The sequence below is a fragment of the Numida meleagris genome, chromosome 2 (genome assembly GCF_002078875.1).
Source record: "Numida meleagris isolate 19003 breed g44 Domestic line chromosome 2, NumMel1.0, whole genome shotgun sequence".
Classification (NCBI taxonomy): domain Eukaryota; kingdom Metazoa; phylum Chordata; class Aves; order Galliformes; family Numididae; genus Numida; species Numida meleagris.
The window spans coordinates 2,773,968-2,788,106 of NC_034410.1; the positions used below are offsets into that span (position 1 = coordinate 2,773,968).

Consider the following 14,139-nt stretch of genomic DNA (forward strand, 5'->3'; position numbering starts at 1 on the left):
GCTGGTGCTCTGTGATGGTTCAGTTGCTGACCCCCCCCAAGAGCACAGCCTTGCTCTTGCCAGGTGACCCTGGCAAGAGTGTCCTCCTGTGTCCTAACCTGTCTGCAAAGCCTCCTGTGAACAATGAGACGGATAATGCATCACTGCAGCAAGAGTTGGAAAGACCTGAGAGTGCCTTTAATGTGATTGCAGAAGGGAGCCAACTCCTTGTGTACTCGGCGTGGCTTTCCTGGCACCGGCTGAGGAATGCTGGCACTCCAGCTCCTCCAGAGCTATTAGTGGTGTCGCGCACTCCAGAGCTGCAGAGACTACGTGCAGTGTGCTGCAGCCACCCTGGAGATGCCACCAGGTCACGTTGCACATCACCCACCAGACCAGGGCAGGACTCTGGCTTTTGGCCCTGGGGCTGGGCAGGCCAGACATTCAGCTACTCCTCAAGCCTTGCCACCTCCCCCTTATCCACCTCCCTTTCGTGCTCCAGAGGTTTGTTTGCATTTGTCTACGTGCAACCAAGGTCGGAACCTAGTAGCATTGAAGCAATAGGACTGGGTGTAGTCAGTCGGGGAGGGATGGACACCCCAAACACACTGAGCAACTCATAGTAACTCACGTACCCTTTCGTGCCAGGAGTCTGTAGCGTGTGCCACTCTCCTGAAAGCCATTTAGTTGCTATACTTGAATCTAAAACACTGATTTCACTATTACCGTTTACATGGATACCTGCAGATTTGGATGCTGCTCTGAGCATACATCTTTCTGCAGGGACTCAAAGCGAAGAGCAGGTCTCCATGCAACAGAGATATTTTCAGCAGAGACCAAAGCAGCCTAGTGCAGGCTCTTTCCTTCACAGCTTCCAGATTTTGGACCTGTGAGTTCTGGTATCAGCCCAGCAACAGCAGTGACTCTCAGTCTCCATGAGGTGTTCAAGACCAGGCTGGATAGGGCTTTGAGCATCCTGGTCTAGTGCTAGGTGCTCCTGCCTATAGCAGGGGAGTTGGAACTAAATGATCTTAAAGGTCCCTTCCAACCATTCTATGATTCTATGATTTCTAGGGAAGTGATGGATTCACCATCCCTGGAGGTGTTCAAGATAAGTGTGTATGTGACACTAAGGGACATGGTTTAGTGGGCATGGTGGGGATGCGTTGATGGTTGGACAAGATGATCTTAGTGCTCTTTTCCAATCTTGATGATTCCATGATTACCAATACAAGTTTATATATAAACTGGAAAAGTTCCTGGCTCTGGGCTCACAGCTATCTCTACCATTAAAAGGGCAGTGTGGTCCCTTGTGCTTTTTGCTCAGGCCAAAGAGCCCTCTCCCCAGCTCAGAGTCATCATGCATCAGAGATCATTTCCAAGCAACAGTTTGGATGCAGACACCCTCTTTTGGAGGGTACAAGAGTTTAACAGCATGAATGTACATCGTTCCATGCATCACAGCATAAGAACAGAGAGAACAGTGAGCAGAGAACAGTGCAGGATGATATGATTCACCCGTAACACCCTTGCAAAGCATTGAGTCTCTGCCACTTGGCTGGAAAAACACCTCCAGCCCTGGGCACTCTCTGTAACCGATATCCTTCCTGTGGTCACAGAGATACCCAGAGCTGAGCAGCCAACAGCCTGCACAGACAAACAGGCCTTCTTTGGGAGATGTCTGCTTCAGGAGGTGATTTCTGTTCTTATTTCTCTGAACTGATCTCTAAACTCAGGTGACATGAAGCCCACTGAGGTCCATTTGTAGATACAACGTTGTCACAGTACCCTGACCCCCACCACAACAGCTACACCTGCCAAGGGACTACTTTCCTATCTAAATCCATGCTAGCTTCTGTCTTTGCTGTGCCCTAACAGTGGCATCTGTCACTCGTACCCGACCTCAGCTACTGGCCGTGCTGCTCAGCATGTCCCATGCAATGGGGTACGTGAGGTGCCCCTCGCAGCAAACAGACACTGCTGCTGTGCTGCGAGCTGAGGTTTCTCTGCTTTTGGCTGTGGCTGCTGGCACATGTAGTGTGGAGGGTGAGATGGCATTCAGCCCATACCTGCCTGGCCCACAGCCTTGGCACAGCACGCAGAGGGCACAAATATTCATCTCCCTGCGGTCCATGCGTGGTAGCATCACCCCAGCGGACGTGACCTGGCAGGAGTGAATCCCAAAGCCCAGCACTGGGGCAGCAGGCTGAGGGATGTGGGATGACCTTTTGTAGCAGAAACGTCTCAGGAGCATCCACCAAACCTCTTCTTTGACATCAAAGATAGGAAGAATGAGTTCAGGTTCCAGTGACTCCTTCCCCAGATGGAAGAGAAGAGCAGAGGGCTGGATCATGGCTCAGCGCTGTGTCTTTGCTAAATCTGGCTGGGAAATTGCTGGGATTAGAGGCTGGACACATCTGGATGTCTGGCACTGAGAGCAGAATGCACACAGGGTTCTGGAAAGGAGCAGGCTGGCCTGACCTGGAGGATTTGGTGTCCCAGGTCTCCAAGTTGCAGTAGGGGTAACATGCCAAGACTTTGCCTCCCTCACAAAATTAATTGGCTGCATAGGGCCATTGTGTGATCTTGTACTTTATCACTGATCAGGGCTCAGCAGCATGCTGCAAGATGAAAAAATGACGTTTTGGAAAGAGAAAAATAAAAGAACAAGCCAAATATAAAATAGGAGGAGTGTGTGTGTGAGGAGAGAAATCAATCACTTCATGGCCTGGAACAGCTGCATTGGAAATTCAGTCAAGTCTTCAAGTGAAAAAGCAGATGATTTGCCAATGTGAAGGCACAGAACAGCAGCATGGGCTCCAGGAGCGGTTTCCTTGTTACCACTGCAAGGAGACACCTATGGAAGGGAGAAAGCTGAACGCTTCTCCAAATCATTGGTGCTCATTGAAGGGGTCTGCTCTGAAATCTGCCTCTCCCTCTCCCATTGAGACATCAATGAACACAAAGAGGTGGCCAAAACAGATAAGACAAGGAAAGGGGATGTTTGCTGTGCCTGTGAGAAACTGAGGCAGAAGGGCAGAATCTCATGCTCGCTTTTCAAAGGCATTCAGTTCAGGGGACAGAGATGCACGTAGGTACTTATGTACCCCATATATGCAAAGATATTTAGGTGCCTGATCATGCTCTGAATTCAGCACCAGACTACTACAGACAGATCATTGTCAACACCCTGTTGAGGCCATTGTTCTCCTTGGTGAATGAAGAATGTGGATCTTAGAGCCTGGCGTTGCTCTTCCCATCACTCTGCCTCTTTTGCCCAGAGCCCTCCTAGATGTACTTCAGCTCTGCCCTGTATGGCCCAATGGTCCAAAGGCGACTCTGGTTGCATGCGCCAAAAATGATGGCACACACACAAAAAAAAAGCATCTCCAGTTGGGCCTTTCAGCACCTTTCATATTAGATGGTGTCAGAGATGACTTCTTAGTGATTATTTCACAAGCAGTGTAGGAAAAGTTGGGTTTGGTTTGGTTTGAAAGAAAATCAAAAGTATTTGTGTGCATGTGGTTGGACCACCATATAAAATATGTGATATTTCCTTATATGTGAAGCTGCATTTTGTCTAATTTTGATCATCAACTACCATTAAAGATCGCAGTGACAGTAGCATACCTGCTATTATTACTTCTTAAAAAAACAGGTGTTTACTCCTAGACCACTCTTTTAATTGCTCCTAAATGGCTTTCAGCTAGACACTGTACTGAGAGTCCTTCATTCTCATCATTAATGGTATTGACCTGGTTTCAGACCAGCAACAGCAGTTAGCTGTGAGATGCAGATAATCCAGTTTCTGAGCAGGTTGGAGAGCTAAGAAAGGCTGTAGGAATCCTCTGCCCAGGTACACACCCACAGGACATATTATTCTTTCTAACTCCAGCTCCTTTGCAAGTGATATGAGAAATAAAAGGAAAAAAAAAAAGCATTTATTCTAGAGATCCAATCTCATGATTTAATACAGATGATTCTCCTGCTCTTCTTACGATTAATTTCCATGGCGAGAGGATAAGAAGGGAATATGTGTTGAAGTGTGTTAAGACAGCTCTGTTTGCATCCTTGGCCCAGCTACAACAATCCATTGTGTCTGAGGATGCCTCTGAGGACTTGAGTAAGAGATAGAACCCCAGCACTCATCCACGCAGAGATATTCCTAGAAGGCCTTAAAATTAGTGCATGAAGAATCAGGGGAGAAAAGCAAAAGAAGGACTTTCTCATGAAGAACCTGAAAAGGTTCATCCCTTCTATTGCTCTATGCACAGTGACTTCATCTGTCCCATAACTGCAATAGACTTTTATTAAGCTGTTTCAGAACCTCCTGGTTCAGCCAGTTGGGCACAGACAGAGGTTCCATTAAAAACAGCCAACGTGACCCAAGAGTCACATTGAGCTTCACATTTGCCAGATGGACACCAAGAAACAATTCTGCATCCTTGGATTGCATGCACCAGCCTTTCTAGGTTGAGTTTAAGCCTTATGGTCACTGTCTCTGAGAGAGGACAGTCGGTGGGTTGAGGTCTCAAGCTCGGACACCCATCAGATGCTTTCTTTGGATCTGCTGTAGTCAGAGTTGAGACCTAATGGTTTTAGGGCATAATTAATCTGAACATGTTAGACATTAGCTTTAGGTTGATATTAACCATTAGTGACTACAATAATCGTGCTGCACAATGTGTGGAGCATGATGTGTGTTCATTATGACTCAAGAAAATAACTCAAACTAGTACTGATCACTGCTGACCTTTCTACATCAGCAACATCTTCTCATTTCCAGGAAGACCATCTTTGCTCGGCAACATGGCTAAGCAGTTGTCATGAATTTCATCCGTGCTTAGAAGGAACTTTTTCACAGCTCAGCCTCTTGGGTTCCACCTCATTTGCTCCAGGAATGCAAAGCAGGAAAGCAATAATTTTAGCGATGGAGATGTTCTCCTAAAACTCCACATCCTAGAAGCATACCATAAATGTCAGTTCCCCTTGATAAATTGTATGTGCTGACTGCAAAACATGAAATCACTTAGTAAGACAGGCATTTACATGACAGGATAGGTAGGGAAGGAAATCCATACAGGTAAATGTCTTCAAGAGTTTGGAAGTGACAAGGATGATAAAAGGTCCGTTCCACTGCTGTCATGGTATCATCTCATCCCCCAAAAATCTTTTGCCATTATCATCAAATACAGTGGACATCTGTGTTCCATCTGTGTTCAAACCAGTTAATTCCCTTAAGCATGAGTTATGATGAGCCTGCAAGTAGTGCTTTATCCAAGCAGATTTTCTTCTCCGTCTGCCTGTGATGCTGGAAGAATGAAGCTTCCCCAAGGCAAAGTGAGAGCAAATGGGGGTGGAAGAGCATCAGTGAGATCAACTCAGCCTGAACTGTTCTCCAAGGAACAACAGACATATGCGTTGCAGGACCAGATGTGTCCTCCATCCCTCCTAGCAATGACAAATTGCATGCACCCACACAGCACGCGCAAATACATTCATCAGCACTAGTGATGTATGGTGTGGACATGGTATGATATAGACAGTGGATTCCCACAGGATATCCTTTTCTGGACAAAGCTCAAGAAGTTGCAGTGTCTTCACTTTGCCATGCCTGTGTTAGACATTGCAGATCCTTAAATGCCATTTGTACCTAGGATGAGACATTCCCAATTCTGTACGTCTTCCCATGCCCTCTCTTCTTCTTTCCCATTCACTGCCATCATTTTTATTATAGCGGTCATGGGAAATCCATGCTGAGACCTGGACTACATTAGAATATATGTCAGAGATTGGAATTAGATGATCTTTAAGGTCTCTTCCAACCTAAGCCATTTTATGATTCTACACAAAGTCAAAGAGGGTGGGTTTATGACTGAGGGAAGGAGCACATCCTTCTTCTCCTGGAAGGGCATCAAGACACTGAGAAACAGGAAAGCAAAGTTCTCAAAAGCTTGTAGGGACCTCCTAATCATGGAAGATCAGGCTCTAGGAGTAGGATGAAGAGCAGATTGGAGCCAGCCTGGTGAGGGCAGTCTTGGGAAGGGCTGAGACATGTCTGAGCACAGCAGGAGGCTATTCAGCTTTCCATAGATGCAGCACAGGGTCCCCAAGCCCAGCTAGCAGGAGCAGAGACCTACTGCTGTTCTGGAGCAGGCAGTGGTTTGGGCGATGTGGTCAAGGGATTAAGGCAAAACCACCAACTTCATTTACCCTCTGGGAGGCTGGGAAAAACAGGCAGAGCATCTCATGTGCTAACCTCTACGTGCTTCCCCAGCTCCTGGACAGCATCCCACTTCAGCAGGATCCATCAGCTCTTCTACTCCCTCACATAAACTACCTCTCCCCAGTCTCCTTCTAAGCTGAGTCCCTCTTGGGTGTCCTTTCACTCTTCTGCCTTCAGGCCCTCTTGATTTGATTATCGCAGATTAATCTTCATTATCTCAGCCTTTAAAAGCACTAAGCCATCTCCTACAACTGATTTCTTTGCTCTGTAGATGGAATGGAATGAGGGACACACATATACATGGCAGAACAACCGTGCAGAGGGCTCAGCTCAGCACCCACCTGGTCTTCTTTTCATGGCTGGACCTGAGTCAGAGTATCACTTGAGTTGGAAGGGACCCTTAAAGATGATCTACTCCCTCCAACTCCTCTGCAGTTAACAGGGACACCCACAGCTCCACCAGGTGCTCAGAGCCCCATCCAGACTGACCTTGAGTGTCTCCAGGGATGGTGCATCCATCTCATCTCTGTGGGCAACCTGCTCCAAAATCAAGAAATAGGATTTTCTGCTGTGAACTGACCTTCTTCCCACCATCTTCCTCAACAACCTGGTGTCCTGAGCTAATCACAGCCTCTACTCCCATAGCTTCTGCCATTAACTGCTGGCAATGGATTGTGCCACTGCTGTGGCTAATGCATCTCTGTCTGGACCAACTGGCACTCCAGCTTTATTTATTTTTAAATCTTTCCAGCATTAACCTGACAGGAAATAAGTTGGAAACCACATTTTTCTTTTAAAAGTTGGAAATAATGTGTATCCAGGTGAACTAAGTCCTTCAAGGCAGAACAAATCCCGTTTCCCAGTCTTCCCCGAGGCAGAACCTGTTTGCAACAGCTTGCTCCCAATGCATTTTCAGTTGCCTCTGTATAATTTTTATACCAAGTAATGATAACCTCAGGCAGCCAGAGAAGATGCACAGAGGAAGCAGTAAGTGAGGAAAGGGAATTAAAATGTTTGTGCAGTGGGAAAAAAAAAACAACAACAAAGCGTTGCCCAAATTGGAATAGAATAAGCACCATTTATCTGTATTTACTTTGCTCTGTCTCTCCACAAGGGAGATGCTGTACACTACCACTTAAATTTGAATTACAGTGTATGAATCACATCCAGATATGGAGCTTAAGTTAAGCACCAGTTCATCTGCAGCCTGGCAGATCACACTTTGCTATAGGACTGGCAGATCCACTAACAGTGATTGCACAAGGTACATTTTGTCCAAGAGAATGTGTACAAATTCTTGGTTCTTCCTTACTTGACAGGGTTCACCAGTAAATCAGCAGGGCCCAGTGGTCAGGAGATGCTAATTTGTACAAATATTCATCTGCAGAAGCATAGGATAAAAAGAGAAAACAAACGAGATATCTAAATGTGATAACAAAATAACAGAGAATCCCTCCCTTCTCACTCAAACCCATTCATTAAAAGAAAAAAAAAAGGAAAAAAAGGAAAAAAAAAGGAAAAAAAAAAAAAAGGAAAAAAAAAAAAGGAAAACAAGATAAGAACAGATGTCAGAACCTCAATTCTTTCCCCAACTCACATTGCCACCCCACTACTGATCAACCTTATGCAATACTTTGTGCTCCTGACCAACTACATGCTGCCAAATTTCCCTTCTTCTGAGCAATTCAATGTTATTACAACCTCTGTACTGATCCAGTTTGCCTCACTAAATGCTGAAGGCTATATAGGCTTCTGTCAAAGGCAGCTGAATTGCTGCTCTGGCACATGCCTTAGATTTGTCATGTGTCTGCATTGCCTGGTCTCAGCACCCCCAGGCTGGCCCCCAACCAACATAGTGCTCTCATCCCAGCAGAGTTATGCTCACCTGTGGCAAACACTGGTCTGGTCCTAGGTTAGACATGGTTGGATTAACCTCCTTATCCTAGCAGATATATTGATTCTTGCAAAATTTAGAAGAGGGGGCTTTCGTTTTCGCATTTACCCTTTCATAGAATTGTTTGTTTTGGAAGGGACCCTTAAAGGCCATCTGGTCCAACTCCCTGCAATGAACAGGGACACCCACAGCTCCATCAGGTGCTCAGAGCCCCGTCCAGCCTGACCTTGGGTGCATCCAGGTGTGGGGCATCCATCACCTCTCCAGGCAACCTGTTCCAGTGCCTCACCAACCTTATAAAAATATTCTTCCTTACATCCAATCTAAATCTCCCCTCTTCCAGTTTGAAACCGTTCCCCCTTGTCCTGTCACAACAGACCCCTTCTTTCTCATGCCCCTCTCCCTTCTCCATGCTGCCAGTTACCCGGCCTCCTGCCCTCCAAGACAGTGATCACCAGCAGCCCCTTGCACTGGGCCTGTCCAGCGGCTGCGATGCTCTCAACCCTGACCAAGGAATCTGTTTGCCTTTAGCTACTTTTTGAGCTGCTGCCAGGGAAGTTTCACAAAAAGGATAGTGTTATTTCTGAAAATGAGTCCCATAAACAAGGATGAATATGACCTCCCCGTTGAGATTTGGGGTTTACTTTAGTGGCTGGGAGATGAGCCAATGAAATGGAAATACAAGAAAACATTATCATAATTACCCTATGGCCTCCTCTAGGGGCATGGGGAGAGAGGAAAAAATAATAATAATAATAATAATAAAAAGCTATTTAACAGGCTCCAGATAGCATTGTCATTTCACCCTTCCCAGCTTGACCTGTCTCTTGCATTTCTGTATTCTCTGAACAAAGGGAAAACATTCCTAAATCTTTTCCCCACAAGGAACCTTTTTTTTTTAAAAAAAAAAAAAAAAAAACAAAACAAAAAAACAGTGCTGGGAAGCTGAGAGGAGAGAACCTTGGGGAAAGAGGTGCAGATGTGTTCTGATTGCAAAACTGGGGAGTTGAGGGAAGAGACCCCATCATTCCCAGCTGCATCCAGTAACAGCAGGAGAGCAGGGCAAAGCTGTCCCTCTGCACCTACTTGTGAGCTTCCAGGCCTGTTATATCTTTGAGCTTGTATAAATTTGATGCCAAATAAGCTCAATACAGGAATTCATTCTGAAGCATGTTAGGAAGGGCTCACGGAAAAGGAATTGCTGTCAGATCTTCTTCGGTGATTATTGTCTGCAGGGGCACGCTGACCTCATCCTGCTAGATAGATGGATGTAGCTATCTGTGACTTCCCTGAAATGCTTCTCTTGCCCTCACAGCTCAAGCCAGTGAAAACCAAGCTCCTACCTTTTGCAGATCTTGTCAGCTCTGCTCAAGTGGCCAGCTACTGCAGGTTCCAGCTGCCCAAAGACCTCTCACTCTTCAGGGCAATCAAGTTTTGTGCCAGCTGCTCCAGGAGCAAAATCAAAGCTGTTCCCTGGAACTCGACTGTTCATACATCTCAGGGACTGTAGCCAGCCCCAGGCAACTCAGCCTAACCCCATGGGCAGGAGGACATATTGTTTCATCATTCAGAATTTTAAATCAGGGACAGATCTTTGGGGTCCTCTCCGTGATGAACCAAGGCTTGGATAGTGCCTGCGAGCAGGATGCAGTGCCCCATGAGAGAAGAGATGCAAGTCTGAGATGAGCACCTTGTCATGAAAGAAGGAGTTGGAGAGCTGAATAGGTCAGCCAGGTACCCAAGAGCCCTTCTTTCTACACTTCTCTTTAGCATGGATCCAACCATTGACCTTGTCTGGGCTTTTTTTCAAGTGCTTGAGTTTTACCATTACATGACAGTGATGATCAGAGATGGACTCCCTGAGGAGGCACCATTTCAGTTCTGTTCCTAGGAAACATGGGTAAAGGTTCCTCTATCTTCTTAAATTTTCAGGTATTTCAGAAAAAATAAAATATTTGTGGCTGCTTCTGTTGCATAGCCTGCATTGAAGATGGGGCTCAAAGATTTGAAGCTGCCACTATAGGGGTCCAGAGTTGCCAAAGCACCCGCACCCCCAGCTCTTGAACTGGATCCATACTTCTCATTAAGGGAATAGCAATAGAAGAAATTAGGAAACTCACCTCACAGGGAAGCTTCTTGTAAATAAAAGTTTTATCAAGAAGGCTTTGTTTTATTGATGATCGTTTGGTTTTAAGGTATTCTCTCCTATTATGACAGAGACTTTGAAAGCTTTGAGATTCCTTTTTGAAAAAAGTAATCTTTGCAACCACAGTCTAGTGCATAGAAGGAAGCTAAGGGACCCTTACATAGAGAGAATTAACTATTAGATGTAGATAAAAAAGGATAATTGCATAACTTATGACTTCATGTTCATCCACCAGGAAAGGAAACCACCAACACACCTGGGAAAACTCTGGGAGAGGATATTCTCTCTTTGTGTGAGCCTCTAAAAAAGAAAGACCTGTTTACCTGACTCACATCTCTTTATAATTGTTAAAAAGCACAGCTGATCTGACTTGGTTTGGCTGGTGGCTTGACAATGGAATGAATCTCAGCTGATGTCTGAAGCTGAATTTCCAGTGATTATTAAGGAACTCTGGGTGAACAAACACCCACTCACCTTGGATGGGTAAATGCTGTTATAGATGTTCCATCTTGGCTAACAAGGCAAATTTATTTGCGGGGTATAATAATTATACCTTTCTACTGACTAATGAGTGTCTGGTGAATTAGAGATTAAAAGGTATTGAGCTGTAAATAGGTAAGATCCAGGCAGGTGGTAGAGGTTCTCAGTGAAAAATGAGAGAAGTGTTGAATATGTAAATCTATGTGGGTCGTAGCTCTTTCAAGAGCTTGCTTGAAATACTTCTGGTACCTTCCCTTAATCTACTTTTCCCTGGTCCTGAAGAGCAGGTGCACAGAATAGATCGTGCTGAGCATACCACATTGGACCACGTCCTAAAGGTACATGCATTTTCTTAAATACTCAGCAGGGTATGATTTTTTTCTTGCCTTGAAATAGTAGAGAATTCATAGGAATGTAAAAATAGCCTTACTGAGTTGACTTTCTGCCCTGGCAGAGCACCCCCAGGAGCTGCCAGCCTGGGGTCTTTAGAGACATAGGCAGCTCTTACAGCTGTCCCCTTCTGGTTTCTGGTGGCCAATGACTCAAGACCTTCCTGCATCAGAAAGTGGAGCCACTTATTTTGCTGCCCCGGAATACTCAGATTAAAATAAGTTGACATACGCATGCATTAATGAATTCAACAACGCCATTCCATGGTGTATTTGGATCAGGTATTGAGGTTGTTTGTCAAAGAGGAAGCTTTGCTAAGCCTGATTGAAATACGCCTAATTTCTTGGGTGTATCTATGTTGCACTTAGATGATGTGAATAAAGCGTGACTGTGAAGTGAGCGATATTCCTCTCTGTTAAGATAGAGTTTATGGAAGTCCAGTAGAGAGACTTGATCAGACTCCCGAGTTGAATGTCTGATTGCAACTCTATACATACCAGAAATAACAAAGGCTTAAACATTTCTCTCTGTACTCATATCAGTTTGGGGAGGAAATGGGGAGATTTTCTTTTGATTAGTATGACGGGTATTGGAATTATAAGACTGATAACCAGGGATCAGGTAAGCTGAAAACCCAGATTCAGCTCCGAGCCCTGTCCTAGCTATTCTGCCCTTCTCTGGGCACAGGGCTTGGTGCTTCAGCTCTGCTTCTGGGAAATAAAATTTATTTTCTGTGCCTGGCCTGGAGACCATAGATCCTGCTGGCAGGAGCTGCCCTCTCACAAAGCATGGCAGAAGGAGTCTCAGGGTGAAGCACAGAAGGGATGAATTATTTGGAAATGCCTGAGGTCACAATCTGCTCCATTCAGCCACTATAAATCCAGACTAACTCCTCTGGCTTTGGCGGAATCATTCAGGATTTGCGCAGCTATAAATGACAGCAGGATTTAACCCAAAGGTTTTATGTTTCCAATGAAAGAGTTGAAATGCTAGATGTTGCCTTACATGTGGACTGGCCAAGCATCTGGAAAGAGGCGGTTTTCTTTTGCATTAACATGGTTTTGAAGAGGGATTTTAGTGTGGATTTTTTTCCCAAGGACATGAAAAACTAACTTCTGTTTTACTCAGAATCCTATTATCAGATGTAGATACCCATCTGCATGTCTATTACTACATCAGCTGCTCAAACATCCACTGTTCCCCTCTATAGAGACACATGTGAACTAGAATCTGTGTTTACTTCCAAGGAGGACTTCATTAACCATTATTATGTTACTTATGATAAGTCTTGAAAACAGATTGGCCTCCAGCTAGGTTATCTTGCTTTCCAAAGAGAATCATGTTAAAATAGGCGAAGGCACCTTAATTCTGAAGATTGTAGTTTGAGGGAAATACAATGAAATGTCATGGCTGCCTGCTTCAGAGAGGTTGAGGCTAGCAGTCGCCTCCATAGGCAGACTCTACAACCTGTCTACAGGTTTCCATCTCATCTGCTGTTCACTTCTTCACATTCTTCTGTTTCCCTTTGCCTGCTTGTACTTTGCATTGATGTTTAGACCTGCTCAATCCATCAGGATGTGGAGTGCTGCCATGAGTTTTAGTATTACAGATTCACAGCAGTGCCAATCTCACCAGCAGTCAGTATAAGTTTAAATGTTTTTAAAAAACAAACTGTTTATTTCTATAAAACAGTACAGCAGTCCTAGATTACATTGCACTCTTACAAGTGGCTGCTAAGTTTTGTGTAAATTCAGAGAAACGTAACTGCTGCTCCTATTGTTTTATAGTCTATCCAAGACAGACTAATGTTAGGGAAATGGAGGCAGTGAGGGAAGCAGTGATTTCATCCAACTTACTACATTACTTTCTTCTTTCAGTCTAGTACCTCAGCCACCAGCTTCCATTCAGAGGCACTGTATGTGGATCTTTCATTCTTTAAATTAGCTTTTAGGGTGATTTTGTGGATCTCAGCCCCAACGTCCCAGAGACTCTTTAGCTGTAAGTGGCAGAGAAGCGAGGATGACCCAAACCTGAAAGATCTCACAAGTATTGCCAGATCTTGCATGTGTCAAACAGGGAGGCATGCTAGCGGATGGAGACCATCCACAACTTTCCTTAGAGTCTGCAGATCTTAGAATAGAGGGTAAGGTCTGCATAGAATGACTTGGGTTGGAAGGGACCTCAAAGATCACCCAGTTCCAACCCCCAGCCATGCGTTGGTTGCCACTCACAGGATCAGGCTTCCCAGGGCCCCATCCAACGTGGCCTTGAGCACCTTCAGGGATGGGGCATCCACAACCACTCTGGGCAGCAGTGCCAATGCCCCAACACTCTCTGAGTAAAGAATTTTTTCCCAGTGAAAGCAGCTGTATTGCATTAGGTCAAAACTGTATGCTATAACAACCAAAGCACCTGTAGATCCAGCCTACTCTACACTTTCAGAAGTGCCTAACAGGAATGTGCCATCTTTATGATGAAAGATGGGTTTTTATGACCAGCAAGTGCCTTGGAGGGCCTTGTACATCTTGTATCAGCAAGTAGATTCTGGGGAAAGAATTCCTCATGTATCTTCTCCCCATTATTGTCTCTTGACCTCTGGAGGATGATGTTCCTCAGTCTTTAGGGGCAGATGCTGTCAGCTCATAGACTTCCCTAAGGATGTTGATAAAACCTGATCCCTCATGGCTGAAGGCCTGAATGATAAGTTGGAAATTGCACTGCATTCATGGTGCCAAGCTGTGATTCTTAAAGGATTCTTAAAGAAGCCTTTGAATATTTAACCCTTGTCAGTGTTTTCCAAGAGGTTGGTGTCAGGAAGCACAGTATTGCTTTGCCATTCTCTGAGTCTTATATTTAACTATGCTCCTGTGTCCCAAAAGGACCGGTGTTTAAAAAATGCTGTGCCAATATTGTTTACAGAGATGTTTTTTTCCCCTTGGGTAGTAGCCTCATCCCTCCTAGCTGAGGTATGCCATCCAAGAAATCGCTCCCTTCCTGTGTACATACATGTTTTAGATGTGAGCA

General features: G+C 45.0%; 1 protein-coding gene across 1 annotated transcript in view; it reads left to right on the forward strand.

The window, feature by feature from the left end:
* Nucleotides 1-14,139, forward strand: part of PTH1R (parathyroid hormone 1 receptor) — a 114,192-nt gene that overhangs the window by 37,799 nt on the left and 62,254 nt on the right. The gene's annotated exons all lie outside the window — the stretch shown is intronic.